This window comes from Mustela lutreola, chromosome 1 (assembly GCF_030435805.1).
Source record: "Mustela lutreola isolate mMusLut2 chromosome 1, mMusLut2.pri, whole genome shotgun sequence".
NCBI classification, from domain to species: Eukaryota; Metazoa; Chordata; class Mammalia; order Carnivora; family Mustelidae; genus Mustela; species Mustela lutreola.
Genome location: NC_081290.1, coordinates 89,505,358 through 89,519,142, shown reverse-complemented (window position 1 = coordinate 89,519,142; position 13,785 = coordinate 89,505,358). Strand labels below are relative to the sequence as shown.

At 41.6% G+C, this 13,785-nt stretch overlaps 1 protein-coding gene across 1 annotated transcript in view; it reads right to left on the bottom strand.

The window, feature by feature from the left end:
• Nucleotides 1-10,995, bottom strand: part of NDNF (neuron derived neurotrophic factor) — a 41,209-nt gene extending 30,214 nt beyond the window's left edge. The window contains exon 1 of the mRNA XM_059169364.1: nucleotides 10,441-10,995. The gene's annotated coding sequence lies outside the window, so the exon portion shown is untranslated. The remainder of the gene's footprint in view (nucleotides 1-10,440) is intronic.
• Nucleotides 10,996-13,785: the final 2,790 nt, after the last annotated feature.

The window sequence follows — 13,785 nt, the reverse complement described above, 5'->3', positions numbered from 1 at the left end:
TCTGACTAAACCATTATTGCCTTTTGTACTGGGAGCAAGTCTCTTAACCTCTTTTGGTCTCCGTTTCCTCATCTACACGATGAAGACAATTATTCCCAGGGTTGTTATGAGGTTTAAGATAGTGGATGTAAACGCTCTTTTGAAATAAGAAGTCCTGTTTATCTGCACATAGTATAAAACAGCTTCTCTAACTAGTTGCAACATTTTACTCAACAACAAAAGATACATGTTTTGGCCTGCTCTTTAAACAGGTATCAGACGGAATCTCAGCATCAGGTTATTCTATCAGAATTTACCTAATCTATCAGATAAAAAGTTCCTCTTTCCTCAAAGACTGACTAGAGCACAGAGGAGAGGCCAAGATGTTGAGTTTTTAAAAATAATCACACAAACAGTAGGAAATCCTTAATATTCTTTTTGTTAACCTTGAGAGACCATATCTGGGGGCATCAATATTGTTTAACAAACAAAGATGGATTAAAGGGATTCAAAGGTGAGTGTGCTCAGGCTTTGCAGGCAGTAGATCTAGCAAAGGATTTCAGATGCACGTGTTGAGATTAGAGAGCTGAGGATCAGGCTCAGTTCCTGGGATGTTCTGCATTATTATTTCTGGATTAAGAGATGATTAAAGAACAGGGCACTCAAAAGGCAGATAATGCGGGCAGACCCCACGGTCACTTTTAATGAAGAGTTTACAGTAAATTATGATGATATAATACAAACACATAAATCTGCAACAATCAGAGAGAAGACAAACCACAGAATCCTGACCACAATTATTTCATCCCTTCCCGTCCTTCCCCCAAAAGTAAGATACACAGTTAGGCGTGGTTTTTCTTCTTTAAAAAAATTTTTTAAGGGATGCATTAGGGAAAGGCTGTAGCTGGTGAGTGTAGGGGGTCAACTGTCATCAGCGGTCATTACACAACATAGAGCCTGCTAAGAGAAAAAGATGTTTCAAAACTGCCTCCTTGTTGTCACTGCTTTGCAAGTATGAACAAAACTTTAAATGTAGATATTTTTTTTCAATTATAGGCTGAACTTTCTGGCTGAAGTGTTAATATGTGTGGGTGTATAAATATTTTCACTGTTGGAGCTGACTTATTCCTCATTATGTTTTAAAGGGCTTTAAGTATTTAGGGTATTTGGAATATCCTAGCCTATGCATCTACAGCAACTCTCAGTATTCCATTGAAATGTAGAACTACATTGAAATGTAGAAACACTTATTTAAAAAAATTTTTTTTAAAGACTTTATTTATTTATTTGAGAGAGAGACAGTGAGAGAGAGCATGAGCGAGGAGAAGGTCAGAGGGAGAAGCAGACTCTCCATGGAGCTGGGAGCCCGACGTGGGACTCCATCCGAGGACTCCAGGATCATGACCTGAGCTGAAGGCAGTCGTCCAACCAACTGAGCCACCCAGGTTCCCCTATTTAAAAATTTTTAAAACAGATTTAACTTCAAATCTTATATCTCTTAAAAATGCCACATTATTAGAATACTGGAATGATGGGACGCCTGGGTGGCTCAGTTGGTTAAGCAGCTGCCTTCGGCTCAGGTCATGATCCCAGCGTCCTGGGATCGAGTCCCACATCGGGCTCCTTGCTCCGCAGGGAGCCTGCTTCTCCCTCTGACTCTGCCTTCCACTCTGCCTGTGCTCGCTCTCGCTCGCTCTCTCTCTGACAAATAAATAAATAAAAATCTTTAGAATACTGGAATGACTTTAGAGGTGAATTCTTATGAATTACCACTAATTTAAGAAGGGAGTCTACAGATTACTTATTTTTCAGTGTTGTACCTTAACACATATGGATTTAAGTGTAAAAAAGTGTACTCATCTTCTGCCACAAAATTACCTAGTAAGTTAACCATGACCCAAATCAGTAAACATTTAGCACATAAACTGTCTACGATTAAGGTCTTGTGAATTTAGATTAAATTAATGATTTTTTGAATCATTAAATTGTAACCAAAAAAAAATTCCAAGTAAATTGTGTCCTTGCAAATTAATTTGGAAACTAATCTCAATTTAAAAGTTTTAGACATTTCCATCAGTTTTGCTTCTGGAACCAAGGAGTCCCCACTTTATTTTAAAAGTTTGTGAGTGTAGTTTATTCTCTTAGCTGAAATGGAGTTTCAGACTTCTCAGCAGTAGGGGATTAATATCTTCCTTACTGGGTACCCGTAAGGATTAAAGAAAATGATGGATGTGGAAGTACCTTGTGAACAACTGAGGGTTTTAAGAAGTTATAATACTGTTAATAAGTAGGATAATTTCCATTCACGTTGTGAAATTCAAAACACAGAAACAACTTTGGTGTAAATTAATAACCGGCAACTTTACTGAGAGACAATACAATTTTAAATATAAATTTCAAAATGTAACACAATTATTTTTTTTACAAGAGCATTAAGATTAGGTAACTTTTTTTTAACTCTTGGAATACTGAATTTTTCAGAACATAATGGAGTGTATTATCTATTTACTGGTAACAGATGAATTATCAAATGCTTATACATATAACTAAGAATACTTAAAGATAATGGTGACTGATTTATTTGAGGGCTCTTTCAGCTTCTGTTGAAAATCTCTGGCCCTGTAATGTGGTGTCTCCAAATCTTTTAGAATTGGGATTTTTTATAGATATATATGTGTGTGTGTATATATATATAAAATATATTGTTATTTTATTATATATTTATATTATATATATTTTATATGTGTGTGTATATGTACACATATATAATAAAAATACATATTTATTTATTTAAGTAAATATATATATAATAAAATAATATATATATATGTACACACACACACACACATTATTTGAGACATTCTATATTGTGATGAGTATCATAGTTGATTACATTGGAAAAACCCCTATACTCCACATCTTTTTTCTGGTTAACTTTTGGGTAGGGCTCACTCCTTGTCAGAGCTGATTAGAATGTCATTATTTTCACCTGTTATTATTTTTACTTCACAGAAGCTGTTACCTCTGATTACTGATTTTTCAGTGATCATCCAATATGCTGAGTAAGAGTGACTTTGCCAATAAATATATTACATAATGTTAACAAAACTCTTTTCCTCCTTTATACATAAAAGTAAGCTTAAATAGAGTTTTGATATTTTCTCCACTCCCTTTTAGAGACCTCTGCTTTACAAGAACAGCACTATCAAAAGCTAGATACCTGCTCAGTCTCTCAATTGTTTAAAAGAGTATTGTTTCTTTCATTTTACTGAAAAGATAAGTTTTTTGATACAAATATTCACTCGACTTAACGTTGCAAAGATAATCTCAAATGTCCTTACCAGTTCTTCAACATATAGATTCTCTATCTTAAATTCGCATCAAGGTAGAAAGAAGATGAGTTACATATTTTGTAGTCTCAGTATAAAATATAAAATTGTGGGGCCCGATGAAAGACCTCTTGTTCAAGAATTATGAACTTCAGGATGGTGACAGAAGAGCATTCAACGAAGCAATGGGGCCATTCCAGCTGTGGCCCACAAACCTGGCCCCAGGTATAATTTCTAGAGTATAAGAAACTGAGAAGCAACTATCAGAGGAAGAGGAGAAAAGAACAGGTGTATTCTAACGGGAGGCTGTCCAAAGAAGAAGAGGCCAAGAGATCCAAAGGTCAGTATCCCTCCCTTTTTTAAAATTCCGTCTTAAACTAGCCTTCTTCTAGTCTGGCTTTGTCCCACTATTAACATCTTGAGAGGATGTTAGCTGACAGCAGCTTACCCTGTTTCCCATCTTAGCGGCATTTTCATATTTACAGTGGACACTCAAAAACAAAGTTATTTTAAAAACAAAAAATCAGGGGGGGGGCTGGGTGGCTCAATGGGTTAAGCCTCTGCCTTCTGCTCAGGTCATGATCCCAAGGTCCTGTCATCAAGCCCTGCATTGTCTTTTCTGCTCAGCGGGGAGCCTGCTTCTCCCTCTCTCTCTGCCTGCCTCTCTGCCTGCTTGTGATCTCGATCTCTCTCTCGTTAATAAATAAATAAAATCTTAAAAAAAAAACCCCACGAAAAATCATCTTTTTGCAGATAGCATTTTAGTACCACAAGAGGCCTTGGTAGCAGTTGGGGGCAGGGTGGCTTCCCCAGGACCTCAGGCCATTTCCCATAAGACCTGCCTGCTTGTCCACCTACTAATACAGTTATGCTTGCCACTGGGATCATCAGAGGGTCCAATCCATATCTTCTATTTAGGGAGCAGTTTCATTTTCCATAAAAAAAGGTAATATATTTTCATAGCATATTTTAGCAAACTTCGAAGGATCATCCGAGAACTAAAATATCTGAAACTTGGGGAGACCCAAAGCTAAATGATTGCTCTTTTTTCTCAGTTTGCCAGGTGTTTTAGCTACCACTGCTGTTTCTGATCACCGTTACCGCTGCTGGCAACAAATCTCTCTCCAATTACAGGATCCAGTTACTTCTGAACCAATCCCAATGTGAAGCTTTTGATACTATATTATCAATTTCAGTGAATGCTGGGATTTAACATGAATTACAACATTTATTGAGTGCTATCAACATATGAATAATATTTAGATTTCAACCAGGACATATTTACTAGTGTATTCTTATGGGTAAAGTGTATTTATTTTCTGTGTGTATTTTAAACAAGATAACTAAAACGGATCAAATACATTCATGCTTATGTGAGTTGATTTTTTTTGTATGACTGATAATTTAATCAGAAACATATTTTATTACAGAAATAAAATGCATAATGTTACATTTGGCAATGCCAGTGAGCTTTGAGTACACATGACCTGAATAAAAGAGAGTAATCAAAGCCATCTCCTAAGTCCATATGGATTGCTGAGGTTTATTTTTCACTACGATGTGCTGTAAATTCTAACCATCTATACTCCAGGAGGCACCAAACACTTGTAGCACCTAAGTCAGAGAAACTAACCCTACATAAATTAATCCCTTTCACACTAGCTTTCCCCTTTTAAATACAATATTTTCAGGTAAGCATCACAATGTTGCCCCTCATTTTATTTGTCAACTATCCATACACTCCATCTTCATAAATAAACACTTGCTCATAGTTTCTGTATTATAACTTTAACCACAGTCATGGTGATTTCAAAAACAAGATATCACCCTTTACAAATCTTTCTAATTATGGCTTCAGGTTTTAGTCTTTCTTTTAGAGAAAGGATAAAATTCAGTCTCATTTTATTTAGATCTGTATGCTTATGGACAATTGCCTCGGAGAACCTATGTACTTATGATTTTTAGTTATGGATAAAACACGCATTTGAATATAGTCCATATTTTTTGACTATGTCTTTAGATTGTGGAATATATGTCCTCCAAGCACACAACTGGAAGAAGACAGTGTGTGCCTCTCTTTCATGTTGGGGAGAAGACAGAAACTTGCACAGTTATCATACAGTATAGTCAGTGACCCCTATTTGTGATATTGGCTTTAATCATTCCAATTAGAAAATGAGTGCATATTGCTAACTCGATTTTGTTATTTGGTTATTATATTTAAAACCTCCACACTGCAGAGGCAGTGTCTAAGAGGTTTGTTCAAATGAGTCGATTTCTAATCATGTAATTATGTTTTTATTGAGTTCCTTCCAAACTCTATATAACCCACTGTTTCTAAAAATGTTTTTTTCTTTTCTCATAACTATATAGAAACAATTCTTTCAAAAGAATAGCAGCAATTTTTTTCAAAAGAACAATTAAGGGACATTGGAAAAGTTAACTATATACATTCTGCCACATTTTTCTTTTTTAAAGATTCATTCAGAGTTTTCACAAGTGAAACTAAAAATAAATACTTCAGAGAAATATATAAAATATTAAATATGTGTCATTTTCAAATTTGAAACATGGAAAAATTAACAATTCAAAACCAAAAGCTACTCACCAACTTACTAAAATAAATCAGTTTCCAAGGGATCCGGAAATTGTTGAAGGAATAATGACATGTAATCTTGGAAGTTTCTAGATTTAAAAACTTGAGGTCTAAATCACATTTAGTTTAGTGAGTTCTTAAAAAAAAATTGACATTGTAACAGGACCCAAAATCCAGCTGTTCTGTGGTCAAATCTGTCTCTATCCCAAAGGGTAAAATTTGCAGAAACATATTGCCAGTTTGCTTTTTATTCCATACTGATCAAATACCCTTACTCTCAATTTTTAAAATGTAAAACTAGAAATGTTTTTTAAAATCTTGGGTCAATTAATATTATATATTTTATAATTTCTAAATATTTCAAAATATTAAAATGCAAGGATTAGTTGGTTTGCAGTTATTAGTAACATACCAAAAGAAAGGGGGAAGGTATGACTATAGCATCTTTGGCGTTAGGAAATGTGTTCAAGAAGTAAGCAGCCAGGAATATACCTGCATTTGTTATTGGCTTGGGCGCTGGTGGGCTATAGAAAGAAAATGCCAGGTGTCCTCTCAGAAGAGGCAAGAGATCTATATACATATCCCAACACATTCATCCTAAAATGGTGTGGTTCTTCTCAGAGATATTAACTAAATTTAGGATCAGCATATCACCATATGATATAATAAAATATTGGCAATTTTGTTTTTCTATGTCATGCTATGTGATTCTTTTTAACAGTAACAGCCAAGTATTTACATTTCTTCTTAGTTGAAAATTAACACGTGGAAGCATGAGTGTGTGTAACATAGGTGTCAATTTGCATTGTAATATAATGTTAAAATAAGGCAGAATTTAGCCTAACCTCAGGGTTAAATTGCAAAGCATTTTTAAATGGAGTATTTAAGTACTGGAGGGCTTTAATTTTAAAGTCAGTCTGAAAGTAAAGATTTAGTGTGATTTACTGTTTACTACTCAACTATAACTTGTTTAGTTGTTTCTACTGAATGATTGTGAATCAACTGGAAATGAATAAATTATATTCTTTGGAATAATTGTTCCAAAGTAGATATTTAGAGGTTCTAGACCTTGTTTTGAGGTCAAGTGAATAATCTGAACAACTTTTGTAGATTACACTTGCTTTTCACCCAATAGGGATGGCTATGGGATATGCTTTCTTCCTGGTGAATAAGATGATGGCAGCTGACACTGGCTGCCGTTCATTAACTTAGATGTTAGGATGAGGGCAGGGCTCCCCAAAACAAGACCGGACACAGAAATAGGGAACAAAAAAAGCATGAGAGCACTGCTTGGTCACTAGACTCAATCACCCGGTCACTGGAATAACTAAGGGAAGAAAGACTAAAATAATTTTAGTGCACATCCTTTGGAATTCACACTACTCCTTGCTATCTGTTAAATCAGGCATAGTCCTTACATTTCCAGATCTACTCATTCATCATTGCAAAATGAAGGACAAGTTCTGTCCTAACAAAACAACAAAAACACAATCAGTTTGAAAATAAAAATTCTGGCCTCTTGGTACACTGAATAGAAATACTACAGAAACAAATATAGGAAGAGAACAACTGACAGGTATATTTTATTTCTATCTTCCCACCTTCATCCCAGATAGTTAGAGTTCTACAACACAAATTTTCCCTTATCACATGGAGAGTCTGGTCAATAAATTCCAGTGAGAAAACTATATCTGAATCACCAGGTTCATGAAGCCAGATGAAGAAGTTGCTACATTAAGTTATCTGCAGACGGATCCACCATGGCTACATTGAATGTAAGCATGCCCTCAGCATGGTATTGCCAAGGTTATGACATCACTCTTTGCTTACTATTCATGTTACCACATGAATGTTCAATAGGCCCAGGACAAATAAAATGAGGGTCAGGGCTTCCCTCATTCTTAGAAGGATATTTTTCAATTATATATTTTGTTACATCTTAAGAGATAAAAGCTGTGTCTGCAAGTGATTAAAAGATGTTTTGTATTCATGGTTTCATTTCTGCTGAAATAAATGCGTAATTTAAACCACACATAATTCCTAGCAATTTAGGCCCATTACAGAGTTCTAGCTTCTTTTTTATGATAGTTACTAATTAAAACAGAGTGTTGCTGCCACGTGGAGCCTGTGACTTCCACATACAGGTTTAATGAATAAAACGTCCTGACATAAAAATGAAAACAATACAGACAAAGCTTCAAGCTGTTGTGTTTCTACTGTATGGTAAAGATTAAGGACATTCACTGAAGTTCAGAATTACACAGAGAAAACACTTGTTAATTTCATTCCTTAAAGGAGGAATTAAAGGATTTTTTTAGTGAAATCTGAAATAGTCACTAATTTTTCTAACTTCTGGACCTCTCATTCCCAGGTGACTCCCCTTCCCCAAGAATTTAAACTCATCAGAGTCACTTTTAAAGGATAAATGATGGGATATTTTAATGTAATCCTGCATATAGGTTTAGATTGAAAATGGGAATTGGGACCATAATTAATTATGTTGCCAAGTTTTTGAACTTTAAGGAGACAGACTGAGGCAAACGAGGGCATTTCATAAGAATGCAACCTTCTAAAAGTTCATGGGTTAAAACTTTGGTAAAATGACAGTATCTTTTTGACATTTAATTAATTCCATATGCAGAAAGGGTGTAAGAAATTAATATCGTTTTGGTGTATTCACTTTCTCAGACCACTGTAATAAGAGACTGACCCAAAAACAAAACCAAATATAAACATGGTCTTCAGCTAGGGTATGGTCTTATTATTACCCTTAATAAACAATAATTAATAATAATAAATACTGAGAGCCCTCAGTACACTCTGATCTGTACCCATATTGCTCTAGCATCCATCCATCACATCTTTCAGGATAATAAAACAATTCATTCCCATCAAATCCTCAAAACCGCTCCCTCTGGAGGGATGTTTTATCTCTACTTCTGCCAGCCCAGGGAGGATTTTACTTGTTTAAAGGGGGCGGAGAATGGAGCGGGGGTCCTATTTATTTCCATTGACGACTCCCCTCGTTCTCACAGGCGTTCAGGGACCGGGTGGGAGGAAAAAGGGAGGAGGTGCGGAGATTCCCTCCTTCAGAAAAGAAAAAGGGTTCAGGAAGCGAGGCAAAAGAAGGGGTGGGCGAGGGCGGTGGGGGGAAGAGGGTAGTGTGGTTGGAGAGGTCAGCGACTGAATGAAAAAATAAATTATTTTTTGATATAGCAGGATCGAATGATGATGAAAAGTAGACAAATTAATCAGCGCAACTAAGTTGCTTAAAGGAACTATGTTAAAAAAAAAAAAAAATTAAACCCAGAGAGTTTCTCAGGTTCATTTCTCGCTCAAGGTCTTGGTTTCAGGGAGCTCCTTGTACCCAGAGCAGGAGATGGACAGCGCCCCGAAGGGGACCGGGAGGGGAACCGCGACCTGGCCCGAAGAACAGCTCAGCGCCCCTGCAGAGGTGCCCACGGCAAACTCCAAGGGCCTCCGCGACCCGCCTGGACCTGGTGCGGGGGCAGCGGCGAATTCTCCAGCCCCCCGCGGGTGTACGGGGTGGGTGGAGGCAGGAAGGGCGCACAATGAAACGAAACCGCACCTAAATTCTGCAGTTTGCGAAGTGTCCCGGGAGAACAGCTGGGACGTGGAACCACTCTTTCGGATTCCCGAGTGTCGGGGCTGCCCCAACTCTCAGCTCGGTGGCACTGAAGGTAGCGCCGACTAGAGCGAACACCGACTGGTGCACAGACAGGGCTGGGGCACGACGCTCTGTCGCTGGGTCTGGCGCGAGAGGGAAGGTCCCCTCGGTGGCTGCTCTAGTACCCCGGCAAAAGCAGGATCCGGTCCCAGGCCTCCCTGCTTAGCTCGAGGAAGTTTCTCTAACGATGCTCGCTTAGCAGGCAGAGGACTAACGAGGAGCCAGAGCGGTAGGGGTTCGGCTGGCCGAAGGGGACCGAGATCCCAGAGCCCCCGCTGCGGGGATGGGGCCGCCCGCCAGGAACCCGCTTCAGTCCTGCCCGCAGGCGAGCCCATGCGCATGCCAGACCCCTCTTCGTCCCACACTCATGCGCTTCTATCACCCAGTCCCGCTGACTTTCTCTAGCGAAGGGTAGAGGGCATGAAGCAGAGGGGGAGGCAGCAGCCCTCCCGGCGGGCGGGCAAAGTAAGTGTCCAGGCCAAGTCCGGGATAAAGGTTCTGTGGCTCCCCGGACTCCGCCGCATCCTGGGCACCGGGAACCTAGTGTCCCCGGCCTGTGCAACTGTCTCTCCACCTCCTAACACCGTTCGCGCCGCCCAGCCACGAAGCCAGCGTGGAAAACCGAGGGAGACCTGCTCTACGCCCCTAAAGCCCTCTGCTCCTCTGGATCTGGCGCCCTCGTCCAGCGGTGACGGAGAACCTCGCTGGGCCCCTCTGACTTAGGGGTCGCGCGCCTCCACCCCCCACCCCGGATGAAACCTTGGGTGTGAACACTCCCTGTGCCAGGTCTTGGGGTGGCGGGCTAAGGCGTCGAGGCGTCACAAGTTTGCTTTCCTCTCGCTACTTACCTTAAAAAATCTGTTTGATTTTCCTGGGAGGGTGAGAGGAAAAATCCCTCCCCGAGGTGTGGTGTGCGAAACAGTCCACGTCCCAGGCACCGGCCAAGATGCTAAGCACCAGTACTCAGGAACCGAAGGGGCTGGGAGGCGTAGGAGGAGGCAGATAAAAGAGAAAAATTAAATCGGCCGAAGTGTCCCAACTTTGCGGTGGGCGCTGCAAACTTCAAAGGCGGGCGAGGCTGGCGGCGCGCGGGCCGCCGAAGTTGCTGCGGAGTGGAGCGGGGAGAAGCCCGGGGCTGGGGGATCCCGGGACAGAGCGGGGAAGTGGCGGGAGGTCCTTTTAAAAGGCGGGGAGGGTACGGGGGCTGGGCGGCGGGAGGATGCTGCCGAGGTCAGCGGGGCTGTCGCGGGCTCCGCGGGCGGCCGCTCGGGGCACCGGCGCCTGGCTGGAGTGCGACGCAAGGAGAGCCGGGCGCGCGGCGGCGGCGGGTACGCTGCGCGGTAAGCTCCGCTCTCTCGCGGCTCCGAGCGGGGAGTGTGTGTGTTCGCTCCCGAGTGTCACTGCTGAAGCCCAGAGCCGCTCCCCCTCCCGCCCCACCGCTGCCCGCCCGCCCCCTCCCTCCTCTGCCCGGTGCCTCCCCCCCACTCAGTTCCTCCCTCCCTCCCTCCCGCTGCGCGCCACCGCGCGCGCGCGCAAACACACACTCACACACACACACACAAACACACACACACACACACTCCACGACCCAGGACTCCCCAAACAGGGACCCTCGCAGGCGGCATCGCAGGGGACCTACCGCCGTCCTGGCCGCCCCGCCGGTCTCAGGGAAGGAGAGGGAGGCCCACCGAGACCCCCCAAAGCCACAAAATCTAGGGAGAGGCGTACGCGGGGCCATCGCACTGTCTGGGAGACCCGGGTGCACAATAAGGGGGAACTCTGGGGTTGATGGGGAGGGGGGAGTGGAGAGACGAGCTAAATCCAGAAGGTTGGAGGCGGAAAGCAGAGTGTGCAAACTGTGCATTCATGTCCCACTTTTCACCCGACCGCCTGCCTACCACAGCCTTCACTCAGGGAGCGCTTCCCCCTCGGCGCACACCGAGCCTCCTCCGGCTTGAAACTCAGCAGCTGTTTTAACAATTGAAAAGCGGCCCTACAGGACCAGTGAGAGACGGAGCAGAGTGTGTGAAGCCATTAAGGCTGACTAGGTAATTATGATAAGAAGTTACCTAATTAGCAACCTGGCCAGGGCATCGAAAAAAGGCGGGGGAAGGAGGGGGAGTACTGAGTGATTTAGTGATCTCATTTTCCCAAATGCGAACCTAGTTTCCAGCAAACCTGGTTTTTATACTCTCGAATTTTAAGTTCTCCGAGTGTCAGTATTGAAAGCATGAAAAATACTTGCCCTCTTGTGATTACCGCAGATAAATGAAGATAAAGAAGATGAAAATCAGCCTTACGGAGGTCCTATGAACAACTATGGTCTTTTTGTTAAATACCTGGTCACAGAGGGCTCCCGAAGTTTTGTGGCTCCTAGGTCAGAATACTGCTGTAGATGGATTTATGAACCTGTTTATAGTCCACAAAGTAGTTTTGTAAAACCCATAGAATATTTAAGCTAAAAGAGATGTTGATATCACTGTGCAAACTTGTATATTTATTTATTTAGGATATGAGCCAATGAGATGGGAAAAGGGGATCTCTTGGTCTCTGCTCAGATCAGGAGAAATGACTGCAGCATTTAATGACCCAGAGCTGGTCATTGGGCATTCATTAGCAAACATTTATTAAATGTCTACTGTGTACTATGTATATCTTTGTGCTGTGATTTCAAGGTAAAACACAGTGCCTGCTGACTTTAAGGAGCTCACAGCCTGGTGGGAAGACAGAGGCATACATGGAAGTGGAAATATCACTATAATAAATGTACCTGTTGGGTACATTTCTGTGTAGGAGCATTGGAAAGGGAACAGCTAATTATTCTTTGGAAGGTATTCTTTTTTTTTTTTTTTTTTTAAATTTCTTTTCAGCGTAACAGAATTCATTGTTTTTGCATCACATCCAGTACTCCGTGCAGTGCGTGCCCTCCATAATACCCACCACATTGAGTGGTGGGTATTATGGATAGAGATTTTAGTGTAGAGTTTTCTGAAGGACGAAGAAGAGAATGCCAGGCGGATAAGGATGGGGAAGGGAAGGGCATTCCACAGAGAAGAGCAAGTGAGGAGGTTAGGTGTTGAAGTACTTGGTGTGTCCTGGGAGCTGGAGGTGTGATGGATTGGGGCTCGAAGTAAGCATGGCCAGGACACACCAGGCTCTACAGGCCCAAAGAGCCAAAACTCTCCTGAAGGTGGTGCATGGCTGGGAAACACTAAGGGCTTTATGCAAGGACAGCTTTTAAGGTTTCTAACTGTCATTCAGTAAGAGTTTTAAAAAGTTATAGCTGCTATTGTTGTGGAAGACAAATAGAAGAGAGATGGCAGTGAGGAGGTTATTTCTAGAGAAAAATTTAGGTTTCAACTAAGGCAATGGAAGTGCCAACTGGAGGTTGGGACAGCTCTAGAGATATTTAGGAAATAGAACAGACAAGACGTAATGGTTTATATTGGGGGTAGTGGGGAATAGGAGTTGTCTAGACTGACATGGAGATTTCTGGTTGGGGCAAGAAGGCAGGAGAAGATGCTCTTTGCCAAGAAAAAAAAAAACATATAGAAAGGAGCACTTTTGGTAGGAATGTAATGAGTTCTGTTTGAAACTTCTTGAGTTGGGTGCAAATGTGGGATAGCTGAGCTCCAGCACTGGGTAAGCTGTTGGAAGGAGTGTTCCGGAGAGAGAAATCCAAAATGGAGGATCCATCAGGAATCATCAGCCTTCAGGTATTTCTTAAAGCTAGGGAGAAGATGAAAACAGCCAGGGAGAGACAGGATGGAACATGGCAGAGCACCAATGTTCCATTCACGTAGGGATAGATGGAAGAAGAGGAACCTGCAAAAGAAAGAGTTGAAGACCAGAAAAAGAAGAGGAAACTAGGAGAGAGCAAGGCTGATGAAACCAAGAGAGGAAGGGACTGTTGACCAGTGCAGCATGTGGCGGAATGATCAAGACAGCCAGCCTGAGAAGCAACTGCTACTCCTTACAAATGTCTCAGTGATCTTCACCTAAGCAACTGTAGTTTATAATTTATGTGTATGAAGGATCCAGATCATAGCAGGTAGAGAAGGTGGGATCACGGGGACAGAGAACACCAGCTCTTTTACCTAACAGTTTGGACTTGAGGGAAAGGAGAAAAAAATTATAAGAAAAGCACGTGTGTAGAAGTTGTATTTTTGTTTGCTTTCTTACGCGAGACACTT